Source organism: Astyanax mexicanus, chromosome 10 (assembly GCF_023375975.1).
Source record: "Astyanax mexicanus isolate ESR-SI-001 chromosome 10, AstMex3_surface, whole genome shotgun sequence".
NCBI lineage: Eukaryota > Metazoa > Chordata > Actinopteri > Characiformes > Acestrorhamphidae > Astyanax > Astyanax mexicanus.
In genome coordinates this window covers 4493903-4515740 of record NC_064417.1, presented here as the reverse complement: position 1 = coordinate 4515740, position 21838 = coordinate 4493903, and the positions used below count along the sequence as shown (strand labels likewise).

Sequence of the window (21838 nt, the reverse complement as noted above, 5' to 3'; positions counted from 1 at the left end):
ATGGGTGTATTTGCCTTAAATGTGTCCTTCCACTAAAATCCACTTTTTTCTTGTTCTTTGTGAAATACAGTAGGTCTCTCTGAGTTGTTTATGATGCTGCACGTGAAACTCTTCCTCAACCTTCATTGTCTGCAGTAGTTAGTAAAAAAAAAATGTTCAGAAAAACAAGGCGATCAGGGAATTAGTATTTATGGCCTTGCCCACCTCGGCACAGGCAGCGCTGAAACTAGGCAGCGGCCAATTCGGAGCTAACAGCGCTAGGAATTCAGAGAGTTCTTTGCCATGAGATGCCATGTTGAACTTCCAGTGACCAATATGAGAGAATGTGAGAGCCATAACACACTTTTTTATTTTTTAATGTAACACACCTGCTTCCCATTCACTTCTGAAACTTTGTAACACTAACGAGTCACATGACACTGGAGAGGGGAAATGGCTAATTGTAATTGGGCAGAATTTGGGGTGTACTCACTTTTTTGCCAGCATACTACTTTAGACTGACTACTTTACATTGTATCAAAGTGTCATATATCTTCACTTTGATATATCCTCAACATTAATATAAGGTATGTACTCACTTTTTCTTAAAAAGACTGTTTTTAAAAGACATTTCTTTAGTTATATATGTGTTTAGCTTTGTTACATCCATTCACACAGTGAATGGCTTCTACGATGCTGATCACAGTGTTTAGACTAGACCACACTCAAAGATTCAGCACCAATTTAAATGTGTTTCTTTTCACTAAAAGTGGGTTTTAGTCATGGATTATACTTAATCCAGGTTCAAGAGTCTGGTCCGCAGGCTGATTCTTTTATGCAGATTAGGCTTTAATGGATTAGGTTGGATTTTCGACAAAGAATAACAATTAATCAAGTAAGCCCACGACTTGTCATATAAAGAGCAGGTACAATAGACGCAGGCCTTGAGTGGACTGACCACTGTTTGCCTGCCATTAAAAAAAAAAAGAGACTCCGACAAGTGTGTTTTCACTCACCCCACACTCCATTTAAAACGTGGATAAAAAGTGGATTTGGAGCACTTATGGAACATTCAGGCACACTATGATACTTTTGAATGATGTCTCCACCCACCCAGTCCTAGACAGGCTCCATGGCAGGATGACAATGGTAATGATAGGCACCAAATGGAACCGCTTGTGTGGGAACGCTGGCAGCCGCTCTGTTCCGCAGTGACTCGACCAACTGTTTATTTCCTGCCTGAACCTACATACTGCTTAAAGTACTGTCTGAGCACCGTGTTCTCTCACAACGTCCAGGAGCATGATAGGTTGTATAAACTGGCTGTTTATGGATGCAGCGCTGCTGGGTTATTTATTTAACGTTTTCGGGTAGAAAGAACGCATGTTGACAATGTGTAATTATCCAGTAATAATAGCCTACATTAATTACACTTTCTCTTCAGCACCTTTAAGAGCATATATATATATATATACACTGGTTGTCAGCCAGATCATTATCAGTAAGACGCATACACAAACACAAGCCTACAGTTAATGAAACATTCAAAAACACAATTCTTTATAATGATGAATTAGATGAATTACGTGGGCAGTTTTTTTTTTGCGCTCTAGCCAAAGCTATAAAGAGCCTAAAGAGAACTTGCAGAATTAAGAAACCTGTCATTATGAAAGCTTCGTAACTTTGTGAGTCACCAGCAGGTGGACTACGTGTCTTTTATTTCTTTTCTCATGACTCTTTAAACCACTGATTCCCATTTTGAGCATAATTGAATTTAGGAACGTGACTCAAGCTGTGGCCACACTGTTAGCATCTTTTCATCCTTAGCGTCCTACAGTACAGGCAGCAGAAAACGCCACAATGCAAAACCAGCGACTATCTAAATGAACATTTAGAGGTACCACTAGCAACTTAGCTATTCAGCAACAGACCTTTCAGCTCTGGCCATTCAGAGAAGGCTTGGCCAAGGTTCATCCATGTTTGACTCTTTTCCTGTTTCTTTCTTTACCAATATAGCCGCTAGAAACTAGCCTGCCTCTTACTCTCTGCTGGGTGTGTATCCCTAGTATTTGCTAGCAACACAGTGCTAATAGCGCTAGTGCTGGGTGTAATGTTGAAATTATGAAATTTTCTTTTTTTTGTTGTGTGGAACCTGTCTTGGAAATCAGCTGTATGACCTGCTGTACCTCAGATTCTGGCCTGTAGCAGCAATTCTTCAGATCCTCAGAGAGTTCTTTGCCATGAGCTGCCATGTTGAACATATATTAAAATATTTACAGAAATGGGAGGGGTGTACTCACTTTTGCAAGGTTTAAAGTGTGCTTTTAAAATCAAGTGGATGCAAAAGCTGCTTAAGACCCTTGTAGAGCTTTTAGTTGCTAGCAACACAGTGCTGAAATGACGCAGCACTTTTTTTTGGGTGCAACAGCATCATGCTGCTTTACACAATAAAAAAACACACATAAAAAATAACCAACATGGACAAGAATATGCAGATAGAATATTGATGATAATGGCATGATTTACTGGTAAGACTTTACTTGGATGGTCCATTTGATGGCCTCTTTGATGTTCAACTGACATTCAACTAACATTCAACTACATGTCTATTAAATGCAAATGAACTAAAAGGTGAAAGTAATTGATTCTCTATTGAATAAAACCCTACATTCAACTCTAACCCAAACGCTTATCTTAATATTTTAGGATAGGGTTTAGGGTTAGATTTTAAGCTTAGGTTAAGGTTAGGGTAAGGGTTAGGTGTAGGGTTAGATTTTAGGGTTGATTAAGGGTTAAGGTTAGGGTTAGGTGTACGGTTAGGTTCTATTTTGAATCATTTACATTCAACATAGGGTTAAGTTAAATTTAATGGACATTCAATTCAGTGTTAGTTGAATGTCAGTTGAGCATCAACAAGACCATAAAATGGACCATCCAAGTAAAGTGTTACCGATTTACTTTGATTGATCACCCAGCTCTAACAATACCACTCTTTTTTATTTCCTAATATCAGTATTAAAACACTGTGTAGTGGCTGATTCTGATTCTGATTCTGATACTGATACTGATCCTTTAAAGAGTTTTAATAATTGGATCTGTATGTTTTTTTTTTCATGTTCATCATGAAATGCAACTACAGCCGCAGCAGCAAATGAGCAGCCATTACTGTTGGTGCATATAGATCAGATAAACCAGAAAGCAGACTGAGTCATTCTCCAAGGGTGAGAAGGCCAGATGGTTTAAAACAGACACAAAGAAAAGCTACATTGCCTAAAGGATGGGAGAAAAGCCTTCTAAGTAAACACTGATGCTTAGCTGAATAAACACATTCTGTATGTGCCAGGAAGCCGAGGAAGAAAAAGGGCACGGGGATGAAGTGAAAGTTTATGATTGGCTGTCGTTTCCAGCACCGTACTGTCTGCATAGTGCTGAGAAATATGAAGGGGAGTGTGGGATTCACTTTCATGTTGCGAGCTGAAAGGGATGGAAGTGCATTATTTGAGGGCGGTGGAAGACCTTTGATATCTGAGAAGCTCAGAACCCAGTGAAAGGCTCAAGTCTGTGATTTAAGGCTGTATGACGGAGTGCTGTGATGGCTGTTTCAGCTCCTCTATTGTTCTGTCAGAAGCGCTTCATGTATAGAGTGGATGGGGCTCACAGTTTGCACTGTTGATTCAGCGAGTGTGAATAAGTTGGAAAGTTTGCTTTAACCCTTTGAAGGGTGCACATGTACACACTCATGTACACCTGCTGCTTTTGAAACACAGTGATGATGTAATTTAACAATGATGCTGTTTATACCTGGTCATGTCATGTGAAAAATATCTGGATTGTTCTGATATGATTCTGACCACTTACTGACCACATACTTTGCAGTCAAATGGGAATAAATATTTTTTTTTTTTTATAATTTTCTACTTTTTTGAGATGTATATAGTACAGTTGCAAGAAAAAGTATGTTAACCATTTGGGATAGATATCTGGTGTGAATCGATCTCTTGAGGTCATGCCACAGCATCTCAATTGGATTGAGGTCAGGACTTTGACTTGGACTATTTTGCGTCGCTGTCCTGTTGCATCATCTATCCTCTGCTTCAGTTTCAGTTTCAGTTGGCGGACAGTTAGCCTTAAGTTTTCCTGCAAAATGTCTTGGTTAACCTGGGAATTAATTTCTCCAAAGGGTCCACATACTTTTTCTTGCAACTGTACGTATATGGCTTGAGGTTCCAGTATTTAGTATACAGCTAAGGCACAGCACTGAATATTGCTTTTGCCACATGATGTGGGGTTGGTTGATGCTGCAGTTGGTCTGCAGGTTTAGGTTCAGCAACAGTATGTGCTGAAAGAAAGAGGTCAGCTGACTACCTGAATATACTGAATATTGACCAGGTTATTCCATCAATGGAGTTATTCTTCCCTGATGAACACGGCCATATTCCAAGATGACAATGTCAGTATTCATGGTGCTGGAATTGTGAAAGAGAGCATGGAGGTTCACCACAGAGTCCAGACCTTAACCTCATTGAGAATCTTTGGGATGTGCTGGATGGAGAAGAGCTGCTTTGTACAGTGGTCAGACTCTACCATCATCAATACTGCTGCAAGATCTTAGTGAAAAAATAATGCAAAACACTGGATTGAAATAAATCTTGCAGACATTGCAGAAGCTTATTGAAACAATGCCACAGTGAATGTGTGCAACAATCAAAGCTTAAGACGGGCCAACCAAATATTAGAGTGTGTGACCTTTTTTTGGCCAGGAATGTGTTCAGTTAACTGACACAAATGAGGTAATTAACAGTGTCCAAAAACCAAAATCACTTAATATAATTATCCTATTTTCTTAAGTAAAAATAGCCCAAAATTGGCTGATGTGTCGCTGCAGCTTGCTTACCCTAATCTAAGGCCATTAAAACATGTTATTGTTTGGTGGGAAGTGATATCTAGTGAGTGGAAAGCCCAGGGTAGTGCTAGCTGATTGTTTTTAACCCATGTTTTCCAAATTGCTCCTTTCATATTGTGGAATTTTCCATGTGGGAATGGCTGGATTGCTGCGTAGGCTCTTCTGTCCCCCTCCTTTCCAACCACTGCCCAGGTCATGCACATGTGTGTTTTCCACTGAGCTCTCACTGAAGGTACTTAGCTTTTTTCCCCTTTAGCTAATTAAAAGGGCTCTTTAAAGCATGAGACACCATGTGGAATAATTTAGCATACTACAGTACAGGTGTGGAAGGAGCATATTATTTTTGACACAAGAAGTAGATACACAGTGCTGTCTCTGTGTCCGTGTGAGTGAAAGGCTGCTGCTGCCTGTGCGAGAAGCGTGAGAGGTTAGAGGAAAACACGAGGTAATCGCATGGCCTCCATCCACATGGTTGGGCATGTGCTTGTATAAACGTGAGCACATGTGGAAAGCTGTGCACCTCAGTCCAGCACAGTTTTCAGCACAGATATTTCCAGTTACAGCTGAATTCACACATTTAATCCCAGAAAAACAAATGCCTTTATTTACCTTATAAAAAGCCATTTACATGCCTGTTTAAAGGGCTGATTACTGTTGCAGGTTTTGAGTGGTCTGCGCTGACTCAGCTCTTGATCGGTCTGGAGATATATATTGTCAAAATTTTTTTTCCAATATCGTGCAGCCCTGGTTTTAATATTATGGTTAAGTGATGCACTTTTTAAAACTACACTTACAAATGTGTAACAACATACCAATATTCAGCTGCACTGACCAACTCATCAATAACGTTGTCTACCAAATTAAAGCATACACCCAAATTATTATTCATTTTAAAATGTTGCTTGCTTTTTACAATCATGTAATTGTCTTATTATGGTGTTTTATGGTCTTAAAATGTTTTAATTTATGCCAATAATTGCAATAATAATGAATAATTTCTGCATTTCTTGGACAATATCTTGTCCTAAAAAAAGAGTTATCACAAAAGGCCTAGTTTTCAGTAGATACTTATTCCAAATTCCTGTGAAATAGCCATGTGTTTGGTGTTATTTTGTGTTATTAGAGTTATACATTATAGCAGAACAGTGGCCCATTTAGTCTCCCACCAGCTGGTAGTGAGGTGTTAATCACCCCCGGCCCGGGGCAGCAGAGGCAGCTGCTCCAGCAAGAGCCCGGCCCTCAGACTCCAGACAGATGTGAAGCCTGGGATACCCAACGCTGTGGTCTCACCTTACACACACACACACACACACAGCTGGACACTGAGCATTTCCCTTCAGCTGAGTCTGTTCCTATAACAGGCACTGCTGCCCTGATGTTAATGTTAATTATAGTGACCGTCCGGATTGACCCTGCAGTTAAAACCAGAAACACTGTCATTACGTTTCTCTCAGTTTAGGCTGGTGGGACCTCACTGACTGAGACACTGTGTGCTCTGTATCTTCCTCGTGGCTGCAAGTTCCATCATTATCTATCTAATTCACTGTGGGCTGGACTTATCTGAAGATAAGCCAGTGATTAACCCAGTGATTGCAAGGATTGATGCACTGGACAGAGTAAGTATTAAAGAGTTCAGTGTTGATGCTAATCAGCGGAAAGAACTTGTCTGTGCTATGGTGGATATTGACTTCAAGTTGTCATAAAATGTGTTTATTTAGTACTTTAAGTTAGGGGTGTGACAAGACACTGCTGCTGCCTGAGAAGCACGAGGGGGAGGGGGCAGGAGTAAACATGAGGTAACCGCATGGCCTCCATCAACACGGTTGGGCACGTGCTTGTAAACTGTGCACGTGTTGAAAGCTGTGCACCTTAGTCCAGCACAGTTTTAAAGCGCTGATATTTCCATTTACAGCTGAATTCACACTTTTAATCCCAGAAAGTTTATTTCCATCATTATCTATCAAGTTGTCATAAAATGTGTTTATTTAGTACTTTAAGTTAGGGGTGTGACGAGACACTAATATCACGAGGCGAGGCGAGGCGAGACACGATATTGGGTTCACGAGAACGAGACAAGACTAGATTTAAAAAAACAATAAAAAAAAAAAGTCAAAAATAAAAAAATATTTTTATATATTTTTAACTAGTTTTATTTGACAAAATCATATAACGCAACCTTAACAGACTGGTTTCTCCCACACTTTAATTCTATAAGAAAAAGAAATAAGAATAAACAATAATAATAAAACTTTTCTAGGTCTTATATAGTCCAAACAATAAGTGCAAACCATAACCAGTCATATTAAGACTATGCTTGAAGTGCAAACAGAGACAGAATTTTTAAAAAAATACAGTACAGAGTTATGGGATTAGTACAACTGCCTATGAAACAGTCACGTGTAGTATTTACATATTGATTTTTGTGTCTTGTTGGTCCCTCTGTTACCGTTTATTTTTTCCACTGGAGCCAAAATGCAACCAGACATACACACCCCTACTTTGAGTTGTTATTTGACAGAGATAATAAGTGTGAGATGTTGGTTGGAGCTAAAAAATGCTCAGATGTCCTTGAGGGCTTTCTTCTGTCATCTTGCTGTGTGCTTGCTGATGATATTGTAGCTGGGTAGCTTTTAGCATTGCTGGGTTTAGCCTCACTCACAAGGTAGCACCTCACAACTCACAACTTATACATTTGTGGGTGTTCCCAGGCCAGATTACTGGATAAGGTGTCATAACATGTATTTACTGAGTATTTTAAGTTGTTTTGACGTTTAATTTATAAGTGTTAGATTGTAGCCTGGTAGCTCACATGGCATTTATTCATACTAGAGACCACAACTAGACATTTTAAAATGAATGAAAAAACAATGGAATGAGATCTTTAAAGCTATGTTGTGATTTGTTTAGCTAATTTTTTTATTTAAATGAACAGTTTTTCAGTATTTTACTTTATTTCATGTACTGAACTCTCACTATTTTGCAGTTCTTGGAAAATACTGTTAATACAGATATTTAGGAGCCACTTTAAGGACCTGATAGATTATTAATGAGTATTAATGAATAGGGGTGGGCAATATTACATCGTATACAATATATCGTGACAAAGAAATATCGTGATAATAGAGATGTTGTCTTAAAAGTAGTCTATTATTTACTGTGAAGCTTTAGGTGTATTTATTGTATAATTGTTTTAGTTTGCAGTTTATATGCATGCACTAAATATTCTGCAATATTATTTGCTGCATTATATTATTTTATGCTATATTATTTATTTTGCCACATTACGATTATTCTGTTATACTATTATACTATATTCCTGAAATTAATAAATTATTTTTCTGTTTTCCTATATCGCCAAGTATATCGTTATCACAAAAATACCCTGAAATATCGTGATATTATTTTAGAGCCATATCGCCCACCCCTAATCCCTACTAATGAACATTATCTCTTGTAATGTTTTGCTGAAGAGGCAGGAGGTTCATCAGTGAAGTGTATGTTAAATCTGTAGCATTTATTCTTGAATTTAAATGGGCTATCTGGTAGCAAAAGCCAAAAGTAAAAGCAAAATAATCCAACAAAAGAACAGATTCAATTTTTATGCAGACAGATGGTGTTTTTTAAAACTGGGAAAGCTCACACAGTTTAGATGCATCTTGATTAGCGATGAACTTCAGGAGAAAAGACCATTTAAAAGTTCATTAACTTCTTGACTCAGCTGGTCTGTTTGTAAAAAAAAAAAAAACAGGTGGTGTCTGGAGTTCTGTGTGGTGGGAAAGGTCAGTGTGTCCGGTAGCCGTGTCCACGCTGACCGTAGCCTGGATCTGTGCTGTGGAAACAGGAGATTGTGTAAAAGTGAGGCATGCTCTAATGAGGTCCTGTATCTGCTGCAGGTCAGTGTGACCACGCCTCTGTTCTCTTATCAGATTAGACTGGTCAGGGGATGGGTGGAGGGTCTGTGAGCAAAGATAGTGAGATGAGTTTGTGTGTGTGGACTGTAAATAGTGACAAATCTGACCTCCTATAGAATAGGGCTGCACGATATATCGTTTAAGCATCGTCATCGCGATGTGCGCGTGTGCAATAGTCACATCCCAGGACATGTTAAATCCAGAGGTGGAAAGTAATGAATTACATTTACTCACGTTACTGTAATTGAGTAGATATTATGAGTAATTTGTAATTTGTAAAGTAGTTTTTAAAACAGGTAATTTTACTTTTACTCAAGTACATTTTGACACAAGTAATTTACTTCGCTACATTGGAAAACTCCTCATTACTGAGTAAAAAATAAAATGCTGGGGAAAAAAAATTGCTCGTGCAATAACCTTTTAACTGTAAAGAAAGAAAATGGATCATAGAAACCTATGCCACTTGTTCTTGAAAATTGGGGTGCCACTTGGGGTAGTCTGAACAAATACTGCCTGAAAGGTCCAAATTATTATGTAGAATATTAATTTAAATATATCAATTAATAATAATGAATTTATGATTTGTTGTACTTTTTTATCAAATAATTAAAAGTAACTATGTAACTTTTACTCAAAGTACATTTTAAATTGAGTACTTTTATACTTTTACTCAAGTAGATTTTTAGATGGGTACTTTTACTTTTACTTGAGTAGAATTTTATCAAAGTAAAGGTACTTTTACTTCATTACAATTTTTCAGTACTTACTTGATACACAAGAAGTAGTAGATACACAGCTCTGTCTCTGTGTCTGTGTGAGTGACAGGCTTCTGCTGCCTGAGAAGCGCGAGTGGGAGGGGCAGGAGTAAACACGAGGTAACCGCATGGCCTCCATCCACATGTCTGGACACGTGCTTGTAAACGTGAGCACGTGTTGAAAGCTGTTATAAATGCTCTTATTTACCTTTTAAAAAGCCATTTAAATGCCTGATTAAAGGGCTGATTATTGTTGTTTTGCTGTTTTTCTCGAGTTTTGAGTTGAGCTTGGCACTGACTCAGCTCTTGATCACTTCGGGGGGCAGGGCTCTTGCCTGGGGGCGGAGCTGTTGACGTTTCTGGTCCATGGACATGCGACTTGAATGTGAATGGTCAAATTGAAATTCATGCGTCTTTTTGCTTTTACGCATTAGCATTAGCGCTACGTGCTTCTCTCTCATACCCACACATCTATCTCTTGGTGCAGCTGTGCAGCTATAGCTGCAAAAACAACAAAAGCAAACCGCCTGGCCTTTTTTCTTCACCTCCTCGACCTGAGCATGAGCTTCAGACCAGCTTTTTACTGTTTCTCCACTCCAGCAAAAGATGCTCCACATATGAGCTGCTAACTCGTCATCTCGTCTCTCTAATATGATATTTTTTGCTGTTGGTGAAGAAGGCTCGTTTAAACGCATATCAATGAGCACATGTGAGACGTTTCAGGGACAGATTTGTTCGTATTACACACAAATAAAGATCACTTACATTTGTGAATGTGAACCTTTAGAATAGCTAAATCGGATCTGAGCAAAAAATCAGATTTGAGCAATGTGGCTTGTAATGTGAACGTAGCCGTAGATGGAGAGAGAGAAGAGAAATGATGAGGAAGAGAGAAGAAGAACAAGAAAAGGATCAGGAGAGAGAGAGGGAGAGAGAGAGAGACTGAAAGGGGGGTGGTTGAAGAGAGAGGAGGGGATAAAGAGAGAGGATGGACTGAGCGGAGGAGCAGGTTGTCACTCTGAGAGGAGTAGCTGGAGGGAGAGCAGCGCTGCTGGGGGATTAAAACTGCTTCTGAAGTTAAACTGGTAAGATTTATTTCTCTTTGGTATTCTTTTAACTCATCTTCCTTTACTTTTCAGTCTTTCTCTCTGTTTTTTGTTTGGTGCTCTGAGCTGTTACACACTGCTTACTGTGGTGAAGGGACATCTATAAAGTTTAAGAGTGTGTGTGAGTGTGTGTGTTTGTGTGTGTGAGAGAGAGTGTTTTGAATATGAAAGACTGATGAAGTTTTAATCTGACTGCTTTGAACGGAGCTGTAGCATCTCATGAATAATAATGTGTGTGTGGTGTGTGTGTGTGTGTGGTGTGTGACATTAAAGTGCAGCACAGATTCCCTCTGTAGTTATTACAGTTAAAAGTGGTCTTTTGCTGAAACAGACCTGTCTGATTTAGTGGGTCAGTACCGGCACAAGCACTGGTCTTTTACAGGTTGGGGATTGGCCATCAGTAAACGTGGACACCTATTAGGGCTGGGCAATATTGTAAAAATAGTTCATCTCAATATTCTTTAAATATACAGCTCTGAAAAAAAGAGACAACTTAAAAATGACAAGTTTCTTTGATTTTACCAAATTGAAAAAAAAACTCTGGAATATAATGAAGAGGAAGATGGATGATCACACGCCATCAAACCAAGCTGAATTGCTTGAATGTTTTTATCCAAAAGCAGTGTGTAAGACTGGTGGAGGAGAACATGCCAAGATGCATAAAAAACAGGGTTATTCCACCAAATATTGGTTTCTGAACTCTTAAAAGTTTACGAATATGAACTTCTCTGAAAGTTCTGCATCTTTTTTGTTATTTCAGCCATTTTTCATTTCTGCAAATAAATGCTATAAATGACAATATTTTTATTTGTAATTTGGGAGAAATGTCCATTGTTTATAGAATAACACAACAATGTTCATTTCACTCAAACATATACCTATAAATATCAAAATCAGAAAAACTGTGGTCTCTTCATTTTTTTTTCAGAGCTATATGAGTGCTTCTCAATTATGATTAAGATTTTTAGTTAAAAATACAGTTTTTTAATTTGTAAACAGACAACACAGTTTAAAGTGATGCTCAAGCTATTCGTCTCTACATTTAATTTTATTTTACGAATATATATATTTTTTTTTTACGAAGAGTAAGCAGCCCCCAAACTTTACATGCAGCTTTTACTTGTGGACAGGGATTTTGTACATTTTGAGGATCTGGATATAAAGATTTAAGACTGTTATGTAAAATGAGACACCATTCTTGAAATTACGCTGTATGTAAAATACAGTTTAGGGCTTCACAATATGTCATTTAAGCATCAATATTGCAATAAACAGGTGCAATGCCAATATACAATTTTTAAAGCTTTTTTTGCTGCATAATACAAAGAAATATTCACACTGGTAAATGACAATATGCACCAGATTATTGGTTATATGTAGCTAATAGCATTTATTTTACTCCCATTATTGATGCATAGATTGAAAATTTCTGTTTTTTATATCCCAATAAATATATTTTTTTACCCAGTATCATTGCAGCCCTAGTTGCCTCCTTATTTTAAGATCAGCATTTGTGTGAGTTGTGGACACAGTATCTCCACCTCGTCTCTCCACCAAGCTACTTTTCACCCCAGACTGAAGAGTCTGAGAGTTTAGTCCCTACCCCCAGTGGTCAGCCTGCGTTTCACTCTCTTTTGACCTGATAAGTGTCTTTCCGTATCGCATATCTGTAGTAGAAACGAGTTCTCATCTCCTGGGACGTCTGCAGAGCCTCGGGCCGAACGGTCCTGCGGATCGAGTTCCTGCACCTGAATCTGATAGCAGAGAGACGGCGAGGTGTGGGAGACGAAAGCCCCTTTTAAATCTAGAAAAGGACTGAAACACAAAAGACACTTACATTTTCTCACTTACTCACATTTAAAGGCGATCTAATGAACTTGTGCTGCTAAACTTTTAATTGTAGATTTTGTTATCAAGATTACATTCACTCCAATGCCTTAAGCTCTTTCACATTAAAAGTGTCTGGAGTAAATGCATTTTGCATCAAGTTTAACTTTGGTCAACTTTGACACAGTTTACAAGTTTGCAACCTCAACCAGTAGCTCTACTGGTGGTGTTGTTATTACTAAAAAAAAAATTAAATAAAAGCATATGGTCTATTTTTGTATGCATTATACACTTTAGGTATAAAAATAAAAACTGATAAAAACTAAAATATGTACATAAAACATATTTATTATTAGTGGTGTCAATCATTTAAAAAATTTAATCCGATTAATCATGACAAAATATTCTGGGATTTACTGTGGTTAATCGCACTTCTTCTCCAGTAATTTTAGTCCCATCTGGACGTACATCTCTGAGTTTCGTCACCTCGTGTTTAATAAAAGAGCTTTTTGTCCACTGCCACGCACTGTTATTATACTTTGGGCGTGCGTTTTCACAGAGATCCACTTAAAAACAACAGCGAGTGGAAATGGAGGAGCTACTGAACCAATTCCTCATGCGACAACACGATATCATGTGACTGAGAAAGCCAAAAAAAACTCACTGGTCCTCCTATTTTTTCATTTGCATTCGTGATACAAGAGTTGTATTGCTAAGTGTAAACATTTTTTTACAGACATCCCCCTGAGAAACTAGTCTCGATAGAGCTTAACACTGATTTAGACCCAATCGTGAACAAAATTTGAGAGAAAAAGTTATTTTGTGTACATAGGAAAAGTCTTAGATCTTTGAGTAAAAATTGGAGCAAAAAGAAAAGTGTTTAAAATGGATATATTTCTTCAGTGTAGCTTGGTGTGCTGATTATAAACTATATCAAAACTACACAGTGTATAGCTATTCATGTTGCTATATCACTATATACTGTAAATATGTGGTTGCTTGCACTTCATTTGCTTACATGCACTTCTCAGCATATTTTGAAAATCTTTTCAGATCATATTGTACAAGCTGTGAAACCACAGCGTCAGTATCAGATTTGAAAAGTCATCAACTTTCAGCATGCAAGAAGAAACTGTAAACATGCGGCCTGTCTTTGAGGTGAGGTTTGTCACATGAGTGGCAGCGAAAGCTGAGGTCAGAGGTGATGCTAACAGACATTTGGAGAAGATTAAGAGTCGTGTGACCTTGCTAAAGGAAGGGACCAACACTGGAGATCCCAAGTTTTTTTCCACTGCATTGATCAGGAAACTCAAACTAGAGTTTAGAGATAGTCTTAAGAGACCCTGTTCCATTTTTTTTTCTCAGTAAACCTTCATTTCACCTTTATTTTTAAATGTGCACATGAAGAATTGATATTTAAAACTATCATTTCAAGTTTTTTCCTTCATGAATGATTCAGACATTTTTGTGGCTTCTCACTGAAGACAGCGGAAATCAAGTCTAGCAGTGAATACATCAGTTAAAGAGGAATTTTCTCTTCTTACAAATTCCTTTTAAACCACCGCCATCACATAGAGCTTCTTTAGAGGTTTTTGGATCAGTGTTTTAATGTGTGTTGTGGTTATGAAGTCATGATAGAGCTATTTTGTCCCTTACTTCCCCAGCCCAGACTCTCCAAACGCCCGCAATGTTAATAATGCCTTAATTGAAAGGGCTTGATTCTTCAGTATATCAGATTACTAACGCAGACTCAATGTACACAAAGCCTGTTTTGTATGGTGATAATGCCCTTCAGAGCCATTAAAGCTTATCTGGGGGTGGTGCTGCAGGGTGTTGAATAGGTCTGGCTATGTGGTGTTGGGGAGGGGTGAAGAGCATTGGTGTCAAAAGACAACCCCCCACCCCTGAAAACCCACCCTAGTTCTCTACCCTTGATTATACAAATGATAAACAAATCTTCACCAAGCATCATAAAACCAAAGAAGAAACTTCCACTTGTTTTAAATGTTGAGGGATTATTGCTGGATTAACAGTCATCAGCGGACATGTTGGAATAACCTGTGGGGTCTGTATCAGCAGAGAGTCAGAGTCAGAGAGTGGAAAAAGCTACAGAGTGGAGCCATGTGGGTTTACCCGCTGCTTGCATCCAAAGCTTTGAGCTGGACTACTATGAATTATTCCACCCTGAAGTTATGTGCCAGCTTTAGAGACGACACGTGGGCTTTACTAGACGCATTATCTCCAGGGGGGGTCAAACATGCTGATAAATTCCACACCATCATCCACCAACATCCCCCCTTCACGCCAGCAGTGATTCAACACTTCGTACGCCTTATGGGTGAAAAATATCTTGGACCTGTGCCACTGTATTATGAGAATCCATGTCTAGTCGGTATTCAACCCCAGTGCTTGGGCCCCTTTATGTTGTATATTATATTACAAACATGAACAATTAAATAATCAACTGTTAAATATTTACCTACTAAAAAAGAATGACTTCAAACTGATATTGCAGACTAACACTTGTTGTATTTAGCTGGAGGAGAAAGAAACCTTAAGATGAACCTTGTTCAATCACACGTACTGTCAATATTTGGTTGGACCGACTTTAGCTTTGATTGCAGCACACATTCGCTGTGGAATTATTTAGGTAAGCTTCTGATTTTGCTTTTTATAGGTGTATGTTTGAGTAAAATGAACATTGTTGTTTTATTCTATAAACTACGAACATTTCTCCCATATTACAAATAAAAATATTGTCATTTAGAGCATTTATTTACAGAAAATGAGAAATGGCTGAATTAACAAAAAAGATGCCAAGCTTTCAGACCTCAAATAATGCAACAAAAAAACAAGTTCCTTTCATAAAGTTTTAAGAGTTCAGAAATCAATATTTAGTGTAATAACCCTCATTTTTAATCACAGTTTTCATGTATCTTGACATCATGTTCTCCTCCACCAGTCTTACACACTGCTTTTGGATAACTTTATGCTGCTTTACTCCTGGTGCAAAAATTCAGGCAGTTCAGCTTGGTGGTTTGATGGCTTTTGATCATCCATCTTCCTCTTGATTATATTCCAGAGGTTTTCAATTTGGAATAATTATTGTTAAGTGATCTCTTATTTTTTCCAGAGCTGTAGTTTTGTCTATTTGTGTATGTTCCACTATATTCCACTTTTCTAGTGTTAACTTCGTAAAATGTAGGTTTCAGTGATTAATCTTAAAACATAGACAGAACACTACTAAAACACTGAGTTTGTAACAAGTATGAAACAAAATATAGATCTGAGAGTGCAGTGATAACTAAAATGTAACAAAAGTAATATATTTAAGTTCTATATTTATTAAAGAAAACCAAAAATCTTTTTGTGAATTTCACAATGTTTCACATTTTCTATTAGTTTTACTCATTCATAAAAAGTGTCTTTAATTTATTAATTGTTCTCATTTTTTAAATGCTAATTCATGTTTTGCTCTCACCTCATTTTATTGTGATAAATAGTTTAACAGATAACTTTTGTTCACATATCTTTTGGTGATAAATTAACACTCTTTAACTCTTCAACTGCTTGTTGTTGGATAAAGCTTAAGGACTATAGACGATAGATGTCACACAGGCTGCAGTGAGAAAGATGGATTTGGATTCAGATTGTATGGTAAGATGATTAAAGGCATATGAAGTCATGGGAAACGGCCAGTTGCAGGATGGCCTTTTGTAAAAGCTCTCTCTGAAAGCAGGTCATAGGGACTGACCTTGGAGCGGAGCATGTGGTGCAGGGGGGGTGTTGTGAGTGGGGGGTGGGGGGGGTGTTGTCTGGGTGTTGGGGCAGCAGTGTGGAGACTTGGTAGAGTGAGTGGGACTGGGCTGGATCCCCTGATGGGGTCTTTTCAGGCTGGTAGGAGTGGGATTTGGGTGTGAAATGTCCGTGTTGTCCTGATGAGGCGAGCTCCCCGCAGGTTCTTGTTTTAGGAGCTTCAGAAAGGGGACCTACTTTGTGCAGTGTGTGTATTGTGCTGATATTTTTAAAGATGCATCATTAGTGGCACAGGTGATGAGATCATTAGACTTTATACTACTACTACTAATCTTACACCATATACACCCATGCTTATCTAAGGGTCTGGGCGCATTATTGGTCTAGTTGGTGTAGATTGTTAATTACCAAGATCAAGATGTACTGTCATGATAACCAATAGTCTGAATTATATATTTGGACCATTATTATACAATTGGACGATATATTGTCCCAGGAATAATGTGACTGACAATGTTGTTGTCATTTTAAGACATAAGACATTTACATATACAGGTGCATAGAATATTATTGAAAAGTAAACTAATATATTATATAGATATATTAAACACAGAATGATCTATTTTAAGCGTTTACTCCTTTTAATGCTGATGATTATAACTTATAGCCAATAAAAAACCCAAAAATCAGTGTCTCAGAAAATTTGAATAATATATAAGACCAATTGGTACTTTTGGCAGTGTGGGCAGTGTTCCAAGTCCTGCTGGAAAATGAAATCCGCATTTCCATAAAATTGCAGATGACAATCAGTAAATTTTGCACACACACAGTCTAAGCTGCTTGAGGTCTAGTGTGAAGTTTCCACAATCAGTGATGGTTTGAAGAGTACCAAAAGTACCATATGATCTTCTATAATATTCAAATTTTGGGTTTTCATTAGCTGTAAGCCATAATCATCAACAATAAAAAAAATAAACACTTAAAAATAGATCACTCTGTGTGTAATACATCTATATAATATGAGTTTTACATTTTGAACTGAATTACTGAAATAAAGTTACTATTTAATTATATTAATTTTTTTTTGATGCATCTGTAATATAATATAATATAATATAAAATACACATAATTATATGATTTGAGAAACTGAGAAACTAAACGTATCCAGATAGGGCTTAAGTCAGTAATGTAAATAAAACTGGCCTACAACTGGTTAAAGAAGTTCTCAGCCACGACTACAATTATTTAACTCTTTCCTCTCCTCTCCAGACCTGATGTTGGCTAGTCTTCAAGTCTCAGAATCTGCTCACCAAAGATCAGACACGTTCTGTCCCTGTATGAGAGCAGATGGGCCACGTTGGAATGGAGGAATTTCACACCAAATATGAATTTAGCACCTGGTTGTTTTTCTTTCCCCCTGGAAGATGGTGCTGAGCGGCTGCTCAGAGTGTTCTCTCACATCCCTCAGATTCAGATGGTGTGGTGGCAGCAGGCTGGAAGGCTGGAAACTCAGGAGCCACAGTGAGATAGAGATGCCGATAGGGATCAGAGAACAGCGCTGGTTCTCCAGCCACCCTCTCTGAACCGGGAGAGAGTAAGAATGTAGTGCTGAGCGGTATAGCGGTTCATTTGGTACCCCGTGGGGTGAACTTGAACCAGTATGTGTTTCTTTCATACCGCCACACTGCTAGAGGGCGCTGCGGAGCGCCATTCAGAACAGCACCATCAAAGAAGAGTCAAACGCTGGTCTAGTGCTTTACTGCAGAGAAATCAGAACAGCTCCTGCTGCTGTTTCTAATGTATTAGTGTTTTTATTCCAGTAAAATAGAGCAGTAACTACAGCCCTTTTAAATATATTAATACTGTAGCTTGAAGGATGATTTGAATGTATTTGTTAACTGGAGAAAAAAGGGAATTGTAGCTGATTTAAATACTGTAATGCCTCTAATGTCTTCAGGAATAACATATAGTAAATTTATATTAAACTTGTATGTAACTTGTGCAATAGAACTTTTGAGAAATATCTATTTGAATACTTAAACATTGAGTGTTTTAGGATTGTTTATCGTGTTTATGGAACTATTTATTAAAATATTTAATTTTGTAAAAGGAGTCTTGTTAAATTTGTTAGCGTATCTGTTTTAAGGTATATTGTTTACATTCTTTAGCTATTTTTCTGATAATAAAGTCTGATTTCTTTATATATTGTTTAATTTTGCGGGACAAAGTAAACCAAATACTAATCAAAGCCTTAATTTAAAGCATTAGTGTTTTATATTATTTGTACTCCTAACAGTACAGTAACTCACAAACCTATATTAAAGCCCAGTCTTGCAAAAAAAAAAATAATAATAAAAAAATAAAATGAAAACACTGTGATATACTGTGTAACTGTCAGAATCTTGAAAAATACCTTGATATGCATTTTTGGCCATAATGCCCGGCACTATTAGCAAACTTTTTTAGGCTAATTTAGGAGTTTTAAAATGTATTACTAATCTATCTGCAGCAGATTGAGGCAGAAAGGATCGGTTTGGTTTGGTGTAGTTTGGAGTCTTGCAGATCTTCTACAGTGCAGGATCTGAATCACAGTAGGTCATAAGTGCATAACGTTCTCCGTTTGTAGGGTTTTGTTGTTTCATTTAGTGAGTAAAAAGAGAATACAGAAGGTTATGAAGTCATTCTGAATGCTCTGAGCTCACCGCACACACATATTGCCATGGGGAGGGGGAGGGGGGGGGTGTCTTCTACTGATTGATATGTCACGCCCAGGAGGTTTGTGGGAGGAAGTGCACTTTGAAGTGGGGGGTTTGATTCGGTGTTGTGTTTCATTGGGCAGTGCATTAAAGACGCAGTGTTTGTGGACGTGTGTAGAAGGACACCAGGCTGTGGGTAGAGGAGAGGGCGTGGAGGTAAATATCGGCCATGGCTGGATCATTCTAGGCAAAAGATGTGGCTCTGATGAGGCGGTACTGACAACCTGATTCATACCCTGTGTTAGTGTCCATTTGAAAGCTTGATAATACTTTGTAGGAGTGTAGAGAAAAATATACCGCTTCAGTTTCTGAATGAATTTCTCTGATTTTGCTATTTATATGTATATATTTGAGTAAAATTAACTTTGTTGTTTTTTTTCTATAAACTACTGTTCTATAAACATTTCTCCCAAATTCCAAATGAAAATATGAGCATTTATTGGCAGATAATGAGAAATGGCTGAAATAACAAAAAAGATGCAGAGCTTTCAGACCTCAAATAATTTAAATAAAACAAGTTCATACTATAAAGTTTTAAGAGTTCAGAAATCAATATTTGGTGGAATAATCCTGTTTTTTATTACAGTTTTCATGCATCTTGGCATGTTTTCCTACACCAGTCTTACACACTGCTTTTGGATAATTTTATGTCACTTCTGGTGCAAAAATTCAAGCAGTTCAGCTTGGTTTGATGGCTTGTGATCATCCATCTTCCTCTTGATTATATTCCAGAGGATTTCAATTTGGTAAAATAAAAAAAAAATCATCGTTTAGTAGTCTCTTTTTTCCAGAGCTGTATATTGAAGTATTTTATTTTTATGTTTTGCAATACTCTATCAATCTCTCTATCTATCATGAACACAATATCACATTTTGAAGAATAGTTTAAAAGGAAAGATAGTGGTCAGATAGGGGTTCTTTTTTTTTTTAAACCCCAAAGCTTGACAGCATTGCTCTCTCGCCGTGGTTAAGAAACGTTATCAATGCAGCAAGCCCAGACAGCCCGACCCCCAAGGTGGGCGAGGCTATGACATCACTGGTTGACGTTGACACCCTAACGTGTCTCTGATCAACTCGTATTTCTGAGGATCTTTTTTTCTACCTACTGCAGACAGTGGAGGTCTTGAAACAGTTTCATATGCAGCATCATTTACAACTCAGAACGATCTATAGTATTATACAAACGAGACCTTTAATAGTTGTGGAAATTGTGGACTTCTCTGGTTTTGCCAAGGGTGTGAGTATACTCACAATGTACCACTGCTTCACAAGGTGTACAGAAGGAAATGAGTCATGGTTCTTTGTTCACTATTCTTTGAAACCTTTCTGCATAACTGCCTATCAGTGGCATGTCTGCAGGGGTGCTTAGAATCGTACCTCATTAAGAGCTCTTTTCCCCAACAATGGCTGCTAATTAGAGGCAGCAGGACCCAGTGAGGAGGCTCTTGACATGGTCTGCTTTAATCAGAGCTGAGGGGAAAGGCTTATGACAGAGTGAGTGAGGGAAAGCTAGTCTGTGGAGAGGGTGAGCTGGCTGTGGCCTGTGGGTGAGGCGTGGGGTGCCCAAAGCCCCTGAGGAATGCACCCAGATTCCTCCATCACTCACACATCTCAAACACTCGGATCTCCTGCTTTAAGGGGTAACTCCAGATGGGCGGAGACACACAAACTAATGTCAACTTTTTTTTTTTTCAGTCTCTCTGTTATAGGTGTTCGTGATGGAATGTATGACAGTGGCTTTCTCTTTTGCCAGTGATTTTAAAACCTGTAATCTTAACTCTGTTAATAACATGGTCATAATATGCTGGATGACTTTTTTAAGTTAATTTTAAGGCCAGTGTAATCTTTAAAAGATGTAGGGCCCTATTGTATCAAGCTGGATTTGGGATCTGTCTGTGTCTTTAGTATCTTGAGGGCACAAAAAATATGCCCTGCATGGCTCGAAACGTGCTAAAGGCATGTACCATAACCAATCAGTGTGTCACCCTTTAAGATGCAGGTGAGCTCTGACTTTGGAGTGTTCGTATCTTAACAGTGCAGCCCTTTTTTGAGTGTCTCAGCAACGGATACTGACCTGCACGTTCACTTTGTGAAGATACATCAGCAGCTCATTTTAGGGAGCAGCATGTTATTTTATTTTATTCTGTTTATTGTTCTAGGAATGGACTCTAACGATTGACTGTTGTCAGGGTTTTAATCAGTCACTGGAGCACACCAGAAATTTATCTAACCACACCTCCAACACTTCCAGACCACCACGTCCATCAGTGTAGATTTATTCCTAAACTCTGACACTATTTTAACAGTGCAGGTTTAAGGCATAAAAAAATAGACTGTTGACAGGGTGTAAGGTCGCAAAGAGCATCACAGCGCTTCTTGTGCAGGGTGTACGATAGGGCCCCTGGGGTCGTTTTTTTTTGTCAGGAAGTTGTGAAATGCTTGTATCTATAAATGTTGTGAAATGCCTTACCAATGTGTTTCTACAGATAAGCACATTTCTCTAGTTTCTCGAGATTTCTAGATTGCAGTTTGTATCTGCAATCTATAAGTATCTGCAGTGTCATGTGCTGAAAGCTGAAGGATGGGATGCTCACCAAATGACTGTTTGCTTTTGATCCTAAATGACAGGTTGTCTGTACTCTGGCCTTTTACAATGGTGATTATGGTGAAGGACCTATCTGCAAATCAAGTTTATTTATATAGCGTTTTTAAAGCTATTAAGCTTTACAGAAATGTGGCAGCAAGACAGAGAATTGGACAAAACATTGAACTTACAATACAGAACCTGCAGTGAGCCACAGAGGCAAGGAAAAACTCCCTCCTCAGAGCTGGAGGAGATTAGTA

The 21838-nt window shown here is 38.1% G+C and overlaps 1 protein-coding gene across 3 annotated transcripts in view; it reads left to right on the top strand.

Annotated features, from left to right (window-relative positions):
• The window catches only part of LOC103030249 (solute carrier family 45 member 3), a 47872-nt gene that overhangs the window by 6316 nt on the left and 19718 nt on the right, over window positions 1-21838 (top strand). Inside the window, exon 1 of one of the 3 annotated variants that reach the window (XM_022683779.2) lies at window positions 10528-10633. The exons of the other annotated variants lie outside the window; for them this stretch is intronic. The gene's annotated coding sequence lies outside the window, so the exon portion shown is untranslated. Of the gene's footprint in view, window positions 1-10527; window positions 10634-21838 lie in introns of those variants that run through there. 3 annotated transcript variants of the gene reach the window in all.